A 21,024-nucleotide genomic window follows, 5' to 3' on the forward strand; every position below is an offset into this window, starting at 1 on the left:
ACTGGCTGCATATGCTCTTTTAACTAGACTTAACCTTTCTATGGGGAGGTGCAAGGAGTTTATTTGTTGGGGGGGGTGACCCCGAGAAGCATTACAGGGAAGGGAAAGAAGTTTGAGAATTCCCTCCCACCTTGCTTTGAGGGGTCTAGTCTTCAGCTCACCACTGCCCTTGCCTTCTTTGTGGATTATTGTCCAACAGACACCTGCAAACCCTAGGTAGGTCCTCAGCGAGGGTGGCTTTGGCAGCCAACAACAATCTGAGAGCAGCCTCCAGGATGGCTGTCGGACCCTCAGGGGCCTAATGGGAAGCTCACTCCTGCTTCGGGGCAGCAAGAGAGTGGGAGACACGAGTGGAAGTTGCACTGAACACTGAGGCCACGTGCGGGCTTTCCCTCCGGGCCTGCCTCTGGTGCGCATGTGCAAACAGAACAACGTCTTCGTATCCAATCAGACTTTGTCACGGGTTCCCCTGGAACTGGCGCAAAACTAGGACAAAACTCTTTGCTTTCTCAAATCTGAGAGATCTGGGGTTTTCTGTTTGGGGGAGACCATGTTTCCTCAACTTTTTATCAGAAGCCGCTACTTCCAGACACAGCTCCCGACTGTCCAGGCTCTACTGCCCTCCTGGATCTGGAATTTTCCCAAGGCTTGATTCCACTGGGTGGCTGAAGAGATGACATGGATTGGGGAGCGGGGGTGGGTGTGTTGGTGTTTATGTCAAGTCATTTTTGCCATTTATTTATTTATTTTGAGACTGAGTCTCGCTCTGTCTCCAGCATCTCAGCTCACTGCAACCTGCACCTCCCAGGTTCAAGTGATTCTCCTGCCTCAGCCTCCTGAGTAGCTGGGATTACAGGTGCACACCACCACACCCGGCTAATTATTTTTGTATTTTTAGTAGATACAGGGTTCTACTGTGTTGGCCAGGATGGTCTCAATCTCCTGACCTCGTGATTCGCCCGCCTCGGCCTCCCAAAGTGCTGGGATTACAGACGTGAGCCACTGTGCCCGGCCCATTTTTGCTTTTTTAAAAGTATTGAATTCCAACATCATTTTTAAAAAATTGTGATAAAATATGCATGATATAAAATTTATGTTTAGCCATTTATATGTATATTTTTTCTTTATTTTTTGAGACAGAGTCTAGCTCTGTTGCCCAGGCTGGAGTGCAGTGTTGCGATCTCGGCTCATTGCAACCTCTGCCTCCTGGGTTCAAGTGATTCTCCTGCCTCAGCCTCCTGCGGAGCTGGGATTACAGGTGCCCACCACCACATCTGCTAATTTTTGTATTTTTAGTAGAGACGGGGTTTCACTATGTTGGCCAGGCTGGTCTCAAACTCCTGACCTCAGGTGATCTGCCCGCCTCGGCCTCCCAAAGTGCTGGAATTACAGGTGTGAGCCACCACGCCTGGCCCCATTTGTCCCTTTATCCACATCTGGGGCCCAGTCCCCCTGGGTAGCTGGGCCTACAGGCACTCACCACCACACCTGGCTAATTTGCTCTATTTTTTTTTTTGTAAAGATGAGGCTTTGCCATGTTGCCCAGGGTGGTCTCAAACTCCTGTGCTCAAGCGATCTGTCTATCTTGGCCTCCCGAGTGCGGGGATTCTGCGTGTGAGCCACTGTGCTTGGCGCTACTCTTTGGACACCTTTCTCTACTGCAATGGCTCTCAACCGGGGGAGATTCTGCCTCCAGGGGGATATTGAGCAATGTCCAGAGGCATCTCTGGTTGTTACAGCTGGGAGGGTTGTGTTTCTAGCATTGAGTGTGCAAGGGATGCTGCTGAGCTCCCCAAACCTCCCCCTACAGCAGAGAGCTGTCCGGCCCCAAATATCAATAGCGCTGGGGGCCCACACCTGTAATCCCAGCGCTACAGGAGGCCAAGGCGGGCAGATCATGAGGTCAGCAGTTTGAGACCAGCCTGACCAGCATGGTGAAATCCCATCTCGACTAAAAATACCAAAATCAGCAGGGTGTGGTGACGTGCACCTGTAGTCCCAGCTACTTGGGAGGCTGAGGCAGGAGAATCACTTGAACCTGGGAGGCAGAGGTTGTTGTGAGCCGAGATCGTGCCACTGCACTCCAGCCTGGGCAACAAAATGACACTCCGTCTCAAAAAAAAAAAAAAAGAAAAAAGTGCTGAAGTAGAAAAACTCTGCTTCATGGAATTCCGAAGAAGTCCTGGAATCCCATCTTTATTTAAAATACATCACCACCGGGCTGGGCACAATGGCTCATGCCTGTAACCCTAGCACTTTGGGAGGCTGAGGCAGGTGGATCATTTGAGGTCAGGAGTTCGAGACCAGCCTGGCCAACATGGTGAAACCTTGCTTCTACTAAAAATATAAAAAAATTAGCTGGTCATGGAGGTGGGCGTCTGTAATCCTAGCTAGTCTGGAGGCTGAGGCAGGAGAATCACTTGAACCTGGGAGGCAGAGGTTGCAGTGAGCTGAGATCATGCCACTGCACTCCAGCTTGGGTGACAGAGCAAGACTCCACCTCAAAAAAAAAAAAAGGCCTGGCATGGCGACTTTCACGACGGTAATTTTAGCACTTTGGGAGGCTAAGATGGATGGATCACTTGAGGTCAGGAGGTCAAGACCAGCCTGGCCAATAGGGTGAAACCCCGTGTCTACTGAAAATACAAAAATTAGCCAGGCATAGTGGCAGACGCCTGTAATCCCAGCTACTCAGGAGGCTGAGGCAGGAGAATCACTTGAACCCAAGAGACAGGTTGCAGTCAGCCGGGATTTTGCCATTGCACTCCAGCCTGGGTGACAAGAGTGAAACTCCATCTCACATAAGTAAATAAATAAATAATGACGTGGGTCACCACTGCTCCAGGTTTCAGTCGATGGAATGGGCCAACTCTGAGAGCCACTCACAGCTGCCGAGAACATGTGGAGCTCAGAGTCTCTGGCGAGTGCACCCATCTCTAAGTAACTAAGCCCGACCCAGCGTTACTTTCCTCCCCCCTTGTCTGACACCCTCAGGGTTTGTTCTCATACAGATATCCTAGGTTTCTACCAGCATGAATTGGAAATAAGTCTCAATTCTCTTGTTGTGTATAGTGCGTCTTCCTGGGTCAGATTTTGTGCCCACATTCCTGAAGCTCATGGAGATTTCGGTTTAGTGACAGATCTGAAAGCCAGAAGTTGTAGGGGCTCTCAAGGAAGAGTCTACCCCAGGATGAGAATCCTCCCAAATGGAAGTCGTTCTATCATTCGGGGATCCGCCCTTTCCCAGTCAGTGCCCTGCCTTTCACAGAAGAGAACCCTGCGGCCCTGAGTTCAAGAGCAGCAGTTGACCTTGAGTCTATTTTGCCACCCAGGGGATCAGAGTTTGGGTTTGTTTTTTTTGATCTCCCAACTCTGTGGCTACAACAGATATGGACTTCCTTTCAAGTGACAGGGGAGGTTTTCTGGTACTTTAGGTCTTGAACTGGATATTTAAAGCCCTGAGCCGTGTGTGTGTGTGTGTGTGTGTGTGTGTGTGTATGTGTGTGTGTGTGTATGTGTATATATATATATATATATATATATATATATATATATTTTTTTTTTTTTTTTTTTTAGACAGTCTCATTCTGTCGCCCAGGCTGGAGTGCAGTGGCGTAATTTTGGCTCACTGCAACCTCCGTCTCCCAAGTGCAAGCAATTCTCCTGCCTCAGCCTCCTGAGTAGCTGGGATTACAGGCATGCAGCACCACGCCCAGCTAATTTTTGTATTTTCAGTAGAGATGGGGTTTCTCCAGGTTGGTCGGGCTGGTCTCAAATCCTCGGCCTCCCAAAGTGCTGGGATTACAGGCGTGAGCCACCCCGCCTGGCCAGCTCATATTGTTTTCCCCAGCAAATTCTACAGTGCAAAAGGAAGAGGCCACTGACTCCTCAGCGTGCAAACTCTTATTTCACCATTCTGTTCTGCTGCAATAGCTTCTGCAGGCACTTGACTCCCTGTGGTCACTGAGGAGGACCGAAGCAAGCTTCCCACACCTTCCCCAGCCCCACCCTCCGCGATTTCTATCGTAGGCCCCCTTTTTTTTCTGGAATGCATGGAGTGGCTCTGCTTTCCTCTCCAAACTCAGATGGATATGGTTTTTAATTTTTTATTTAAAAAAATTTCTTTTTGAGATGGCATTTCGCTCTGTCACCCAGGCTGGACTGCGGTGCGGTGGGACGATCATGGCTCTCTGCAGCCTCAACCTCCAGCTCAAGCGATCCCCCCATCTCAGCCTCCAGAGTAGCTGGGACCACAGGCACACACCACACCCAGCTAATTTGCTGTATTTTTTTGTAGAGATGGGGTTTTGCAGTGTTGGCCAGGTTGGTCACGAACTCCTGGGCTCGAGTGATCTGCCTGCTTCAGCCTTTCGAAATGCTGAGATTACAGGCATGAGCCACTGCTGTTCCTGGCCAAAAACAAGTTATCTTTATTTTTAGAGATAAGGCCTTACTCTGCTGCCCAGGCTGACTGCAGTGATGTGGCTGTAGCTCATTGCAGCCTCCAACTTCGGGGCTCAGGTGACCCTCCCACCTTAGCCTCTGGAGTAGCTGGGACTGTAGGCATAAAGATAAGAATGTGAACGTTGTGGCCTGGCCTGATTATATAAAGGCAGGTATTGCCTCATTGCCACTAGCAAGCGGAGTGCTGCGTGCGGGAGGAGCTGGCGTGGGACTGCGGGTAAAGGCACGGGAAGCTGCAGCCAGAGAACCAGGAAGTGGTCCCTGCTCATGCTGACCCAACGCCATGGAGCAGGTGGGAATGCAGAAGTCACGGAGTGGTACAGAAGCGACCACCTTTGGCCATCCTGGGCACAGAGTTGGAGCCTGGGGAGGGAGGAAGCTTCAGAGCCCTGGGATTATTCCCACGTGGGGCAGATCGGAGGCTGAGGGGGACCCGGGAAGCTACTGCATGGACTGTGTGGCCTCCAGAGAATAATGGTGTCTGCTTTACTTCTACCCCAGGTCTTTTTTTTTTTTTTTTGACAGCGTCTCACTCTGTTGTCCAGGCTGGAATGCAATGGTGTGATCTTAGCTCACTGCAACCTCCGCCTTCCAGGTTCAGGCAATTCTCCTGCCTCAGCCTTCAGAGTAGCTGGGATTACAGGCACCTGCCACCACACCCAGCTCATTTTTTTGGTTTTTAATAGAGACAGGGTTTTACTGTTGGCCAGGCCGGTCTTAAACTCTAGACCTCAGGTCATCCACCTGGCTTGGCCTCCCAAAGTGCTGGGATTACAGGCATGAGCCACCTCGCCCGGCCTCCTAAACGTCTTTTGGAAACCCCTCTCATTGTTAAACTCTGACCAGGAACCTTACAGAGAAGAGGGTTCAAGAGCTCGTAGCCTGAGAAGGGTGTGCTGGCGGGGCCACGTTTCTCTTTCTTGGTTAGTGTACATTTTGCTGTTGAGAACCTCTGTGTTGTTATTCATCTGATTATGGAGGTTTTGGGGGAAGGCAGCCACAAGAATAATCCCTCTTTTTTTTTTTCTTGGCTTTTGTTGATTGGTTTTCTTTAATTACTCAGTTTAAAAATTTTGTATTGGCCGGGCGAGGTGGCTCACGCCTATAATCCCAGCACTTCGAGAGGTCGAGGTGGGTGGATCACGAGGTCAAGAGATCGAGACCATCCCGGTCAACAAGGTTGAAACCCCGTCTCTACTAAAAATACAAAAATCAGCTGGGCATGGTGGTGCGCGCCTGTAGTCCCAGCTACTCGGGAGGCTGAGGCAGGAGAATTGCTTGAACCCAGGAGGCGGAGGTTGCGGTGAGCCAAGATCGCGCCATTGCACTCCAGCCTGGGTAACAACAGCGAAACTCCGTCTCAAAAAATATATAAATAAATAAAAATAAAATTTTTTATTTTGCTGCCGGGCGTGGTAGCTCACACCTGTAATCCCAGCACTTTGGGAGGCCGAGGCGGGTGGATCACGAGGTCAAGAGATCAAGACCATCCTGGTCAACATGGTGAAACCCCGTCTCTACTAAAAATACAAAAAATTAGCTGGGCATGGTGGCGCGTGCCTGTAATCCCAGCTACTCAGGAGACTGAGGCAGGAGAATTGCCTGAACCCAGGAGGCGGAGGTTGCGGTGAGCCGAGATCGCGCCATTGTACTCCAGCCTGGGTAACAAGAGTGAAACTCCGTCTAAAAAAAAAAAAAAATTATTTTATTATTTCGGGAAAATGTTCTTGAATTCTTATTCTTTGTTCTGCTTTATTGCTTTGCTTTGCTCCTGAGATTCCCATTACATGAACCTTGAATCTTATTTGCCTATTTTCTTTTTTTTTCAATTTGCCTATTTTCTATAGCTATAATTTTCCCTTGATTTTTTTTTTTGGTCTGAAAATTTCTTTTTGTTTTTAAATTTTTCTGCTTTCTTTTCTTTCTTCTTTCCTTTCTCTCTTTCTCTTTCTTTTTTCTTCCTTCCTTTTTAAAAATATGTATATATTTATTTTTTACTGTACTTTAGGTTCTGGGGTGCATGTGCAGATCTTGCAGGATTGTTGCATAGGTACAGACATGCCATGGGGGTTTGCTGCCTCCATCCCCCATCACCTACATCAGGCATTTCTCCCAGTGTTATCCCTCCCCAACCTCCCCACCCGCACTGTCCCTCCCCTAGCCCTTCCTCCCCAACACACCCCAGTGTGGGATGCTCCCCTCCCTGTGTCCATGTGTTCTCACTGTTCAACACCCACCTATGAGTGAGAACATGCGGTGTTTGATATTCTGTTCTTGTGTCAGTTTGCTGAGAATGATGGTTTCCAGATTCATCCATATTCCTACCAAGGACACAAATTCATCCTTTTTATAGCTGCATAGTATTCCATGGTGTATATGTGCCACATTTTCCCTGCCCAGTCTGTTATAGATGGGCATTTGGGTTGGTTCCAGGTTTTTGCTATTGTGACCAGTGCCGTAATGAGCATAGGTGTGCATGTGTCTTTATACTAGAACGATTTATAGTCCTTTGGATACATACCCAGTAGTGGGATTGCTGGGTCAAATGGAGTTTCTATTTCTAGGTCCTTGAGGAATCACCACAGTGTCTTCCACAATGGCTGAACTAATTTACACTCCCACCAGCAGTGTAAAAGTGTTCCTATTTCTCCACATCCTCTCCAGCATTTGTATTTATTTATTAAAAATTTTTTTTTTCTTTTTCTTTTTTTTTTGAGATGGACTCTCACTCTGTCACCCAGGCTGGAGTGCAGTGGTGCGATCTCAGCTCACTGCAATCTCCACCTACCAGGTTCAAGCGATTCTTCTGCCTCAGCCTCTTGGGTAGCCGGGACTACAGGCGCATGCCACCATGCCCAGCTAATCTCTTTCTGGTATTTGTAGTACAGACGGGGTTTCACTGTGTTGGCCGGGCTGGTCTTGATCTCCTGACCTTGTGATCTGCCCGCCTCAGCCGCCCAAAGTGCTGGGATTACCGGTGTGAGCCACCGCGCCCGGCCTCCTTCCTTCCTTCTTTTCTTTCTTCCTCCCTCCCTCTTTTCTTTCCTTTTTCTCTTTCCTTTTCTCCCTTCCTTTCTCCTTCCCTTCCTCCCTCCCTCTCTCCCTCCCTTTTTTCCTTCTTTTTCTTTCCTTCTAGATGAGAGTCTTGTTTTGCCCAGGTTGGACTTTAACTCCTGGGCTCGAGTGATCCTCCCTCCCCAGCCCCCAAGTAGTTGGGACCGCAGCAACAGGACAGGGCAGCCCGGCTTAGAGTTCTCTGAAGGCTTTATTTGTGGCACCCATTCGCTCTTCTATTCCTCTCAGTTTCAGCCTTCATTTCTTAGTCTTCTCTGTTATTTTATTTTATTTTATTTTATTTTGAGATGGAGTTTCGCTCTTGTTGCCCAGGCTGGAGTGCAATGGCACGATCTCGGCTCATTGCAACCTCCGCCTCCCGGATTCCAGGAATTCTCCTGCCTCAGCCTCCCGAGTAGCTGGGATGGGCAGCATCACTGTCCCATCTTCACCAGATTGCTTTCAAACCCGCTTGCCAAAAAGTAGCAGAAACATTCATTATAAAAGCCAAAGAGTGGATGGCAGCCCCCATGTTCCCCAGTGGAAACGAGAAGCTCCAAAGGGCAGAGCATGACGGGCCTCGGGGACTGGCCTTTCTGGACTCCGGACTGCAGAGACTCTGCGGATAGAACTCTAAGCAGGGCTGTTCTGTCCTGTTGCTGTGTTGCGCACTCCTCAAGTGCCCCTGGCTGAGAGGGTGAGTGGGGCTAAATTCCAGCCCATGCTGTTTGCTGAGTCCTGGGTCTGGTCCTGGGATGCACCCCTCCCACCTGGATAATGCATGCAGGACCTAGCAGCTTTCCTGATTGTAGGGGAGGGTGTGGCTGCATGGTTTTGAGGTCTTTTTCTGTGGGGCGGGGGGGGGGGGGGTCCCTGTAGGGAGGCCTGAAATGCCCGAGCTCTCTCCCTGAGATGGGGAGAGCCACCCCCAAGTTCCAGGCACGTCCTCCCAGGTCTGAGCTGTGCCGGAATCACTTCTGGCAGAAATGCCCAGCTCCCTCAACTCTGCCCTGGCCCGTGCTAGCTTCAGCCTCATCTGGGAAAGAGGCTTCAGGGAACAGGAGCAGGGGGACCCTCAGCCACACCAGGAGCTGGATGAGTCATGCTAGCTTGGCCCAGCCCGAACGGGCTCCAGGTAGAGGGAAGCTAAAGCCATACCCCTCCTGGAGGAGTTTCCCAACTTTCCAGCCCGCGCCCCGCCATGGACGGCTTGGGTCCCTGGCTGGTACAGGCCCTTTTCCGCCCTGCCCCTCGGTTTGTGATCACACTGTTTTCTCTTTTTTTCCTTTTTTTTTTTTTTCAGTAGTATCTTGCTCTGTCATCCAGGCTGGAGTGCAGTGGCGCCATCTCGGCTTCCAGTTTCAGGTGATTCTCCTGCCTCAGCCTCCTGAGTAGCTGGGACTACAGGCACCTGGCATCATGCCCGGCTAATTTTGTTTGCATTTTTGTAGAGACAGGGTTTCAACATGTTGGCCAGGCTGGTCTCGAACTCCTAACCTCAGGTGATCCACCTGCCTCAGCCTCCCAAAGTTCTGGGATTACAGGTGTGAACCGCTGCCCTTGGCCCACACTGTTTTCTTTGCCACTGTCCCTTGGAAAACTTTAAGCGTCCTTCAGGACCCAGCTCAGATGTCACTTCCTCCAGGAAGCCTCCCCATGAAGCCTTGCTTCTTCCCCCAGCTCAGCTTGTCCCTTCATTAAGTGCTGCTGCTCCTGACTCCATTCGACATGCATGGGTTCAATCATGCATCCAACAAACGTTTGCTGAGCAGCTGCTGTGTGTGTAGTCTCTGTGTGTTACCCTGGGGTAAATGAGACAGATCCGGCTCCTGGCCTCTGGGGGTGTGCAGTGAGATTGTCACTGTCGTGAACTTGTCTGCTTCTCCCTAGGGATGGGCACCATAGCCAGTATGCTGCCGACCCCAGTGACCGGCAAGCACCTGGCATGCAGGAGACGCTTAATGGGGGTTTGGTGCAGGTGAATGTCCTCAGCGTGGGGGACTCAGCCAGCGCAACAGGGGGCCAGACGCTCTCTTTGGCATCTATCCCTGAGCGCTTCCTGGTCCCAGCTTCTGGGCTGGGGGACACTGCCTACCCTCTGACCTGCTCAAATACCTGAGTAGTTGCTGGGGATGGACGGGGGCATCTCAGCTCCATGGGGCCAAGGCGCGGTGACAGAGTAGGCCTTGCCCGTGAACCTCCTAGCCAGCATGAATCCCCCTGGCAGGCTGTGGAAGGACCAGCCCTCCCTGGGTGTGTAACCCCCACCTCCGCCCAACCTCAAGTCTATCCCGGGCCTCCCCACCCACCTCCGGGCTTTGGCTCCTCTGTGTAAAAAGCCTGCAAGGCCGCCACAGTCTGGTCCGGGGGACACTGTGGGGTTGGCCGCGGCCCCGCCCCACCAGGTCTCACTCACCCTGAAAGGAAACCCTATCCCCATTCGCAGTCTCTCCCTGTTCCTCCCTCCACCCAGGCCCTGGCAACTGGAAAGCTGCTTTCTCTCTCGGGACCTGCCTCTTCTGGACATTCTGTATAAATAGAATTGTATAATATGCGGCCCTTCGAGCTGGGCTTCCCTCACTCAGTGTCACGTTTTCAAGATCCATCCCTACTGAAGCAGGTGCCAGCGCCTCACCGCTTTCTGCTGGTGAATAACACACCATCGGGGGGTAGGTCACCTGGTTCCTTTCATCAGTCCCTTTGCAGCACAGGTCCAGTTTGAACTTTGTGTTATTTTATTTTATTTCTGAAATAGAGTTTTGCTCCATCTCCCAGGCTGGAGTGCAGTGGCGTGATCTCGGCTCACTGCAGCCTCTGCCTCCTGGATTCAAGTGATTCTCCTGCCTCAGCCTCCCTAGCAGCTGGGATTACAGGTGTGCAGCACCAAGCCTGGCTAATTTTCGTATTTTTAGTAGAGATGGGTTTTCACCATGTTGGCCAGGCTGGTCTCGGACACCTGCCTGCCTCAGCCTCCCAAAGTGCTGGGATTACAGGCATGAGCCACCGTGCCAGGTCCGTACTTTTTATTTATCTGTGTGCTTGTTTTTTCTTTTTCTTTTGTTTTAATAAAAAAAAAGTGTTTTTGCTAAGCGCAGTGGCTCATGCCTCTAATCCTAATACTTTGGGAGGTCAAGGTGGGAGAATCACAGCCCAGGAGTTCAAGACCAGCCTGGGCAACATAGCAAGACCCTGTCTCTACAACCAAAAAACAAATTAGCTGGACATGGTGACACATGCCTGTGGCCCAGCTACTCAGGAGGCTGAGGTGGGAGGATGGCTTAATCTGGGGAGGTCGAGACTACAGTGAGCTGTGATTGTGCCACTGCCTCCAGCCTGGGCGACAGAGCTAAACCCTGTATCACAGAAAATAAGTAAATAAACAACAACAAAAAAATATGTGTGAAAGTCTTAACTGCCTCTGTGTCTTTTTATTTATTTATTTATTTTACCACCTAATCACTGACATAATACTTTTAGGAGATTTGAGAACCAGGATTGGAAATGATCCTGCCAAACCCCCAAAAAAACAAAAAAAGGGAAAATCTGGTTGGAGAAAGAGGTCCACTGTGGGTTCCTCTGCTTGAAACTGAGGCCTGGATAGCTTCCAATACCCATGGGAGGTCACTATGTTTTATTAGAAATGAAAGAGCAATGCGCCAGCCCTATAGTTAATAGATTGTTATTTTGTATCCAGTCTTGTTGCCACATAGCTTTATAGTTCTTTCTTCTAGAGGCTGAATGTTCTTCTCCGGCCCTTGACTTTGGGCTTTGTCATGTGACAGCATGTTGGCAACGTGATGCTCTTGCTCGCTGAGCCTCTGTCATGAGAAGACCTGCCTTGGACAGCTCAACAATTCCAAGGAAATGAGAAATGCCTGGGACACACTTGACCTGCTGAAGTCACCAGAGCTGTCCCAATTTGCCTGACGTTTGTCTTTTTTTTTTTTTTGAGAAGGAAAGAAAAAAAAAGGAGTGAAGGAAAGGAAGAAAGAGGAAGAAAAAAAGGGAGAGACAACAGGAATGTTGCTTTATTCTAAAGATGGGTATTAATAATGGCTGATCAGTATTTCATTTAAACCTATGAGTAGGTGTGATGTGGTATTGACAAGAATGTGTATTTTGTGTATTTAAAGTGGAGAGCTCTGTAAATATTTATTGAGTTTACTTGTTCCGGATCTGAGTTCGAGTCCTGGATATCCTTATTAATTTTCTGTCTCATTGAGTCTAAGTCTCTATGTATCTGGGTGTTAGGATCGTTAGCTCTTGTTGTTGCATTGATCCTTTTACCACTATATCTTTGTTGCTTTAAAATCTATTTTATCAGATGCGAGAATTGCAACTCCTGCTTTTTATTTATTTATTTATTTTTGCTCTCCATTTGGTTGGTAAATCTTTCTCCATCCCTTTGTTTTGAGTCTTTGTGTATCCTTGCATGTGAAATGGGTCTGGATGTAGCATAAATTTTGGCTGTATCTTTTGATTGGGGGATTTAGTGGATTTAAATTTAGGATTACTGCCATTTGATGTTAACTGGCTGTTTTGTCCATTTGTTGGTGTAAATTCTTCTTTATGTTGATGCTCTTTACTTTTTGGTGTATTTTTAGAAAGGCTAATACTGGTTGTTTCTTTCTATGTGTAATGCTTCTTTCAGAGGCTCTTGTAAAGCAGGCCTGGTGGTAATAAAATCTCTGAGTTCTTGCTTGTTCATAAAAGATTTTATTTTTCCTTCAGTTGTGAAGCTTAGTTTGGCTGGATATGAAATTCTGGGCTGAAGGTTCTGTTCTTTAAGGATGTTGAATATTGGCCCCCACTCTCTTCTGGCTTGTAGAGTTTCTGCTGAGAGATCTGCTGTAAGTCTGATAGGTTTGCCTTTGTGGGTAACCTGACCTGTCTCTCTGGCTGCCCTTAGTATTTTCTCCTTCGTTTCAACCCTGGTGAATCTAACGATTATGTGCCTTGGGGTTGCTCTTCTTGAGGAATATCTTTGTGGTGTTCTCTGTATTACCTGGAGATGAATATTGTCCTGCCTTACTAGATTGGGAAAGTTTTCCTGAATAATATCCTGAAGAATATTTTCCAGCTTGGATTCATTCTCTCGTCGCATTCAGGTACACCTATCAAACGTAAATTTGGTCTTTTCACATAGTCCCATATTTCTTGGAGATTTTGCTCATTCCTTTTTATCCTTTTTTCTCTAATCTTTTCTTCACGTTTTATTTCATTAAGTTGGACTTTGACCTCTGATATCCTTTCTTCTGCTTGAACAATTCGATTGTTTAAACCTGTGCATACTTCTCGGAGTTCCTGTATTGTATTCTTCAGTTCCATTAATTCACTCATACTCCTCTCTAAGTTGTCTATTCTCAATAGGATTTCATCAAACCTTTTTTCAAAGTTCCTAGTTTCTTTACGTTGGGCTACAACATGTTCTTTTAACTCACGGAAGTTTCTTATTATCCATCTTCTGAAGCCTGATTCTGTTAATGGGATGCGCTCGTTCTCCATCAAGCCTTGTTCCATTGTTGATGTGGAACTGTGATCATCTTTAGAGGGAGAGGCATTCTGACTTTGAGTATTCTCAGCCTTTTTACACTGGTTTCTTCCCATCATTGTAAATTTATCCACCTGTCGTCTTTGTAATTACCAACTTTCAGATTAGGTCTCTGAGTGGACGTCCAAGTTGTTAGTTCCCAGGGCCGAAATATGAGCAACCCACTGCGCCAGCCGAAACAGCGGCGTTAAGACTGATCGTGCTTTTCTGCCCGGAAATCTCCAGTCTGGCTTCTTTCTTGAGTCCGTAATAGGCGACTCTGCCTTCCCGGAGCTCCAAACGTCGGTCAGAAGGGGAACCAGTCCCGTTTACTCTGCACCAAGAGCTGCCGTGCCGAGGTGCTGGCACAACTGCTGCGCCAGCCACAAGAGTCACGCTGGTGACCCGTGCACCTCCTCCAAACCTCGGTCAGAAGGGGAACCAGTCCCCTTTACTCTGCACCAAGAGCTGCCACGCCGAGGTGCCAGCAAAACTGTTACACCGGCCACAAGAGTTGCGCTGGCGACCCGTGGGACTCCTCCACTGGGAATCTTCTGGTCCGTGAGCAACAAAAATTTGAAAGTGTGACATCCTCTCGTTCTCTGCGCTTTCACTGGGCGCTGCAATCCCGAGATGTTAGCGATCAGCCATCTTGGATCTTTCCAATTGCCTCTGTCTCTAAAAAACTTTTTATAGCTGGGCGTGGTGGCTCACGCCTGTAATCTCAGCACTTTGGGAGGCTGAGGTGGGTGGATCACAAGGTCAGGAGTTTGAGACCAGCCTGGCTGACATGGTGGACCCCGTCTCTACTAAAGATACAGCAAATTAGCCGGGCGAGGTGGCACGTGCCTGTAATCCCAGCTACTTGGGAGGCTAAGGCAGGAGAATTGCTTGAGCCTGGGAGGCGGAGGTTGCAGTGAGCTAAGATTGAGCCACTGCACTCCAGCCTGAGTGACAGGGCAAGGTTCCATTTCAAAAAACAAAAACAAAAACTTTTTTTAGAGACAGTCTCACTCTGTTGTGCTGCTGGAGCTCGCTGCAGCCTTAAACCTCAGGACCTCCATGTGTGGGTGTGTGGGGAGGGCCTGAGGCTGGCACTGCCTCCTGGCAGGGGTGCTTGGTGCCATCCACAGCATGTTTGTGCTCCCTGACCAGGACAGGCCGGTGGAGCCCTGCTGCCAGTCCCTGGCCTCTCCACTCAGGGAGATTTGTGCCCCAGGAGCAGCCCCCAGCCATGGTCAGGACCCATCGGGGTGGGAACACCCTGCTTTCCCCCACCCTCAGATACCCCCCAGGCTTGTTCTATGTGGCCTCCCAGAGGTCTCCATGGGGCCTGACTCCACTGCCACTGCTGAAAATCCGCCTTATTTGGCTTCTCCCCTCCCCTGTGCCCCTTCCCGCCTTCCCTCCCACCCTTCCCAGGCTCTCCACCCAAACCCACTACTTATGCTCAAATCCTTGTCTCAGCGGGGGCACCCAGGGCCCCAGCCTAAGACCTGGCAAGGCCCCAGCTTCCACCCCACTGGCTGTCCTCCCAGCCAGACCTGACCAGGCGGGCCCTTCCCAGCCTTCTCCCCTCTCTGCACCCCCAACCCCACAGGCCTCTGGGCTTGAACTTCAGCCCTCATTTTCCCGGCGCCACCCTGGTGACGCTCGTCCCCCATAGCCCCTTTCTTGGCTGCCACGACAAGCCGCTTGGTTCCCAACATAGCAAATGGCCCAGGTCTCCCCGGATTCCTGTTGCTTGTGTCATATGCAAGAGAACTCAAAATAGCATGTACAGCCCGTCCTGGCCTGGGAAGTATCTGGTTTTCCCAGGGGTTGGTCCCCAGGGCAAGACAAGGGGGTTTGCTCACCAATGCCCCATTTTTGGGCCCTGTGCCCACTCCTCTTCCCTTTCTGGGCCAGGCTTGGCACTCACTGTGCCCCTTATTCACAGTGTGGCCTAGGACAAAGCACACAGCCTCTCTGAGACTTCATTTCCTAGCATGCAATGGAGGGATAATTGCTGGGCTGCTCTGGGCGGTAGTTTCAAGGCTGAAGTGTGACAAGGGGCGAAAGAATAGCTCATGAGATTTTTTTTTTTGAGACAGTGTCTCTTTGTCACCCAGGCTGGAGTACAGTGGTGAGATCATAGCTCACTGTAGCCTCAACCTCCCTGGCTCCAGTGATCCTCACACCTCAGCCTCCCAGGTAGCTGGGATTACAGGCATGTGCCATCACACTCACCTAATTAAAAAACTTTTTTTTGTAGAGATGGAGGTCTCCCTGCATTGCCCGCGCTGGGTTTGAATTCCTGGGCTCAAGTGATCCTCCTGCCTTGGCCTCCCAAGGGATTGGAGAATACCTGGTGATTTTAAAACACCAATTTTTTTTTTACCTCCCAGAGAATGGGTCTGAAGGGAAGGGGATGGGCAAGCAGAAACCTGGCCTGGGGCCCTCGCCATCATTATCCCCATTCTACAGATACAGAAACCGAGGTTCGTCGAGACCCTGGGGTTGCCAGAGCTCATGGGGCTGGCGGTGGGTGGGGCAGGGCCCAGCCTTTGTTCCTGTGACCCTGAGGCTGATTGATGACTTTTGCTTTCTTCCATGTGATCTTAGCCATCATCCGAGACTGTTCTGTGAGCACATTTAGTGTGATTCAATAGTGCCTGGGACAGTTCATGATTTGTAGTAGGTGGTGCTCGGTAGACACGTGGGTGAATGACTGAATGTGGGAAGTAGAAAAGTTCCTTTTCAAAGTTTCCTTTCTTGTTGAAGAGTAAGTGTGCTAATAACTTTGTGAAGCCCGATTCTACGTAGCTGTTAAATATGCCATGCTTATAGGCACGTAGTACATTCTATGTCCTTGTACTTTAACCAAGATATCTGCTGGATGTGCTCACAGGCATGTCCCAGCTCTCCATTGCTTTGACATGGAGAAAAGTTTAGAAAAGTTTTAAGTTGTAGTCAATCAGGTTTTAGTTTAGATTGTGAGGTCTGGCTCCAGCCAATGGAGATCAGTAAGAAGGACTCCAAATGCACGAGAGAGAAATCTGTGTTTTTTTTTTTTTTTTGAGACGGAGTTTCTCTCTTGTCACTCAGGCTGGAGTGCAATGGCGCGATCTCGGCTCACCGCAACCTCCGCCTCCTGGGTTCAGGCAATTCTCCCGCCTCAGCCTCCCGAGTAGCTGGGATTACAGGCAAGCGCCACCATGCCCAGCTAATTTTTCATATTTTGAGTAGAGACGGGGTTTCACCATGTTGACCAGGATGGTCTCGATCTCTTGACCTCGTGATCCACCCGCCTCGGCCTCCCAAAGTGCTGGGATTATAGGCGTGAGCCCCCGCACCCGCCCACAGAGAGCAGTTTCAACAGAAAGCCGAGGTATGGTTGAGGTGTGCAGTTTTATGGGTCTTTTACCACGTCACACCTGCAGTCCAGGAAGTAAAAACCGCATTGCTGAAAGATCTTTTGTCTCAGTGCTAATTTTTCTTTGTGGCGCTGAGCCCCTAATTCCAGCAGTGAATGAATGAATAAAAACCATTAAACTCCCCCTAGAAAGACCTATATGAGCACCTGCCCCCTGCGCATGCGATTAAACAGCGGAAACCCAGCCGCACATGCGCAGTAGGCACGACGCGCCGGAGTTGGTGAGTAAATACGGCCAAGAAGCATGTGGAGCAGGCCCAGGGTGCCCAACCTCCGACGGCCGGTCTCCAGACTGTGGGTCCCTCCTGGGAGGTTCCAGTAGGGGAGCGGCCCTCCTGCCACCCCAGGCGTCCTCCATCTTGGGAGATATTGATTTCTGTGAGTGCAGTGCTGGTGCCTCCGCTCATTGCTGGACCCCGTACAAGCCTGGCAGCCTCCCGGAAGACACCGGTTTTTCATACTACAAGGTAAAGGGGGAGAGACGGTGAACACTTTGCCCAAAGTAACACAACTGGGGCAGTTTTTGGAAGCCCAGGGAGGTATTTCTAACATTCAAACCAAGTTAGGTGCAACCTCCGGGTGCCTTGGGAAAAACAGCTCCCAGTCGACGGCACCAGCCATCGGCCCTGGCAGGACATAAGGGACCTTCAGGCTGAGCCAACCTCACTGTCCCCACCAAGAGGACGGCTTTCTCCACTGCGGGTTCCAGAAGACATGCGTGGCGGGCAACAAAAGCCGCATTGGAGAGTGCAGCTGCGCTGCCAGGGTCGTTCCTGGTTCATTTATGAGCTGGGGAAGAGGAGCACTGAGCCTTCCTATGACTCCCCGGGTTGTTTCCTAGCCTAGGGGGAGGGCAGGGAATGGGGTTTCCGTGCCAGGGACCCCCTTTGTCATTGACCTCGCACGACACTTGCTCACACAGCTGGGCCAGTCTCCTCCGCAAGAGGAAGCTGCTGTGTGGAGACTTGGAAAGCAATCCTTTTAGCAGAAGAGGGGCCTTGTCCCAGACCCCAAGAGTGGGGGCATGATCTCTCATGGGAAAGAATTTGGGGCAAGTCTCAGAGTATAGTGAAGTTAAAACAGTTTATTAGAAACCCCTCTAGGCCGGGCACAGTGGCTTGCGCCTATAATTCCTGCACTTTGGGAGGCCTAGGTGGGTGAATCACCTGCGGTCAGGAGTTCAAGACCAGCCTGACCAACATGGTGAAACCCCGTCTCTACTAAAATACAAAAATGACCCAGGCATGGTGGCGGGTGCCTGTAATCTTAGCTACTGGGGAAGCTGAGACAGGGGAATGTCTTGAACCCTGGAGGTGGAAGGGAAAGCGAGCTGAGATTGCGCCACTGCATGCCAGCCTGGGTGACAGAGGGAGACTCCACCTCAAAAAAAAAAAAAAAAAAGAAGAAGAAGAAAGCACTCATTGCAGAGTAGGGCAGCATCCTCAGGAAGCAAGAGGGGGAATGCTTCTACGTTAAATGTAGTGCTTCCTTATATGGGCTGTTAAAAACAGTGTGCTTTATTACAACAGCTTGTGATCGTTTGTGACAGACTGTTAGCATTATTTTCCTGTGTTACTATTGATTTTAATGAGAATTTACCAGTGTACTATTATGTTTAAGAGAAACCTCTTCTTGTTTGTTTTTTTTTTTTTGAGACGAAGGGTTTTTCTGTCACCCAGGCTGGAGTGCAGCTGTGCAATGTCGGCTCACTACAACCTCCGCCTCCTGGGCTCAAGTGGCCCTCCCTGCTCAGTCTCCTGAGTAGTTGGAACTACAGGCATGCACCACTATGCCTGGCTAATTTTTAAAATTTCTGCAGAGACATGGTTTCACTACGTTGCCCAGGCTGGGCTCAAACTCCTGGGCCCAAGCAATCCACCTGTCTTGGCCTCCCAAAGTGCTGGGATTATAGGTGTGAGCCCACCATGCCTGACAAGAATTCACTCTACCCTGGTGACAGAGCAAGACTCCCTATCAAAAAAAAAAAAAAAAAAAAAAAAAAAATCTGGTGACAAGAGAACCCAACCCCCTGGAATGTAACCCGGTAGGTTTGGCCTTATCTGGCCGTTATTCAAGATGGAGTCACTCTGGTTAGGACGCCTCAGGCAATTCCAGTGAGCTGCTGTGGGTTGACCAGTGTATTAGTCTGTGCTCATGTTGCTAATAAAGACATACTGGAGACTCGGTAATTTATAAAGGAAAGAGATTTAATTGACTCACACTTCAGCATGGCTGGGGAGGCCTCAGGAAACTTACAATCATGGTGGAAAGGGAAACAAACACATCCTTCTTCTCATGGCGGCAGAAGGAGAAGTGCCGAGTAAAAGGGGGAAAAGCCCCTTATAAAACCATCAGACCTGGTGAGAACTCACTCACTGTCACAAGAATAGCAACATGGGGGCAACTGCCCCACCCACGATTCAGTTACCTCCCACTGGCTCCTCCCACGATGTGGGGATGATGGGAACTGCAATTCAAGCTGAGATTTGGGTGGGGACACAGCCAAACTACATCAACCGGCCTGGGATGGCCTCACCCTCCCAACATCATCCGATCCTGGGTGGGTCCTGGCCTCATGTGACACAGTGGATGGCATACCGGGGCTGCTTTCAGACACTAGGCCACCAGCCCACTGGGCGACACTACATCACAGATTCCCCCTAGCCTCGGCTTCCTCATCTGCCAACTAAGAAGAGTGACAGTGTCCTTGGCTCCAGGCTGGCTGTGAGGACCGGATGGGAAGAAGGGTGTGAAAGATGATCTTAGGAGGTGTAAGGGCAGGCATGTCCCCACAGCCTCACTTAACTACTGTGAACTTCCACGCTGCATGTGGTGGTCGGCTGCCTTCTAAGATGGACCCCGAGTGTTGAAGACAGTGAGTTCCAGGTTTCTCTTCAAAGAATCAGTGTGCCAGTATGTTCAGTTTTCGTGTTATTTGTTCTCCATTTTAAAGTTTACCTTCCGCCGGGCGCGATGGCCCACGCCTGTAATCCCAGCACTTTGGGAGGCCGAGGCGGGTGGATCACGAGATCAAGAGATCGAGACCATCCTGGTCAACATGGTGAAACCCCGTCTCTACTAAAAATACAAAAAATTAGCTGGGCGTGGTGGCGCGTGCCTGTAATCCCAGCTACTCGGGAGGCTGAGGCAGGAGAATTGCCTGAACCCAGGAGGCGGAGGTTGCGGTGAGCCGAGATCGTGCCATTGCACTCCAGCCTGGGTGACAAGAGCGAAACTCCGTCTCAAAAAATAAAAATAAAAAAAATAATAAAATAAAGTTTACCTTCCTCATTCTCTTAGTCTCCTTGGCCTTAGTTTCAGCAAACAACATTCCTGCCAGCTCTGATCAATAGTTCACATCGGTTCCCCTGCACCCGTCCCTCTCACTGAAACCGCACGTCCCCCTTGCACATCCCCCTCCTAATCCACACATTTAGAGTTCTGACTCATCCTAGTTACCTTCTCCATCCTCAGTCACCCCGGTCACCTGCTCTGGCCTGAGTTACCTTTAGTTGCTTGTTTTGTAACCATCTTTCCTGTCAAAAGTGCCAGAGTGACACCATGTCACCCTGGCTTGTACCTTTGCTCTGTTTAAAATAGCCAATTAAAATAAGCTTAGACCGTGCAGTCCAACACTAGTCAAGAGGGGAACACAGCAGTAGGGGCTACCTGCATCAGGAGTAGGAACCCCACCCCTTCCCTTGTGCAGGTACGCGCTCGCCATTGCTCCACCTGTGAGATGTACCCTTCTTTTTTTTTTTGAGACAGAGTCTTGCTCTGTCACCAGGCTCCAGGCTGGAGTGCAGTGGCACCATCTTGGCTCACTGCAACCTTCGCCTCCAATATTGAAGCAATTCTCCTGCCTCAGCCTCCTGAGTAGCTGGGATTACAGGCACTCACCACCACACCCAGCCAATTTTTGTATTTTTAGTAGAGATGGGGTTTCACCATGTTGGCCAGGCTGGTCTCAATCTCGACCTTGTGATCCGCTTGCCTCGGCCTCCCAGGCCGCTAGGATTACAGACATGAGCCACCGTGCCCGGCCAAGAGATGCACCGTGTTATAGGAGTAAATTACTGAGAAAATGTATATTCGAGTGCTATTCCTTTTGTGGCACCGAAAGTTTATTTCTAACACAAGGACTCCCACCTCTTGGTGGTCATGGCTTTGGTGTTCCCTCCCCTTGAGGGTGGGCTGGACCTGGTGACTTGCTTCTACCTGACAGAATACAGCAAACATGATGAGATGTCACTTCTGAGTTAGGTTGAAGGACGGGGACTTCCATCTTGTTAGTCTTCCCCTGGCCTCTTGTTCATTTGCTCTGGTGAAGCCAGCCACCATGTTGTGCATTTCCCGGTGGAGAGGCCCATGTGGCAGGGAGCTGAGGGAGGCCTTTGGGCAACAGCCTCTGAGAACCTCAGGCCCTCAGTTCGGTAGTCGGTGAAGAGCTCAATCCAGCCAACAGCCACTGGACAAGCTTGAAAGAGGACCCTTCCCTGGGGCAACTTGGTGCTATTGTAATATAATAAAGAGTGTGTATCTGGTTTCCATTTAGGGTTCC

The sequence above is a fragment of the Callithrix jacchus genome, chromosome 10, assembly GCF_049354715.1.
Source record: "Callithrix jacchus isolate 240 chromosome 10, calJac240_pri, whole genome shotgun sequence".
NCBI lineage: Eukaryota > Metazoa > Chordata > Mammalia > Primates > Cebidae > Callithrix > Callithrix jacchus.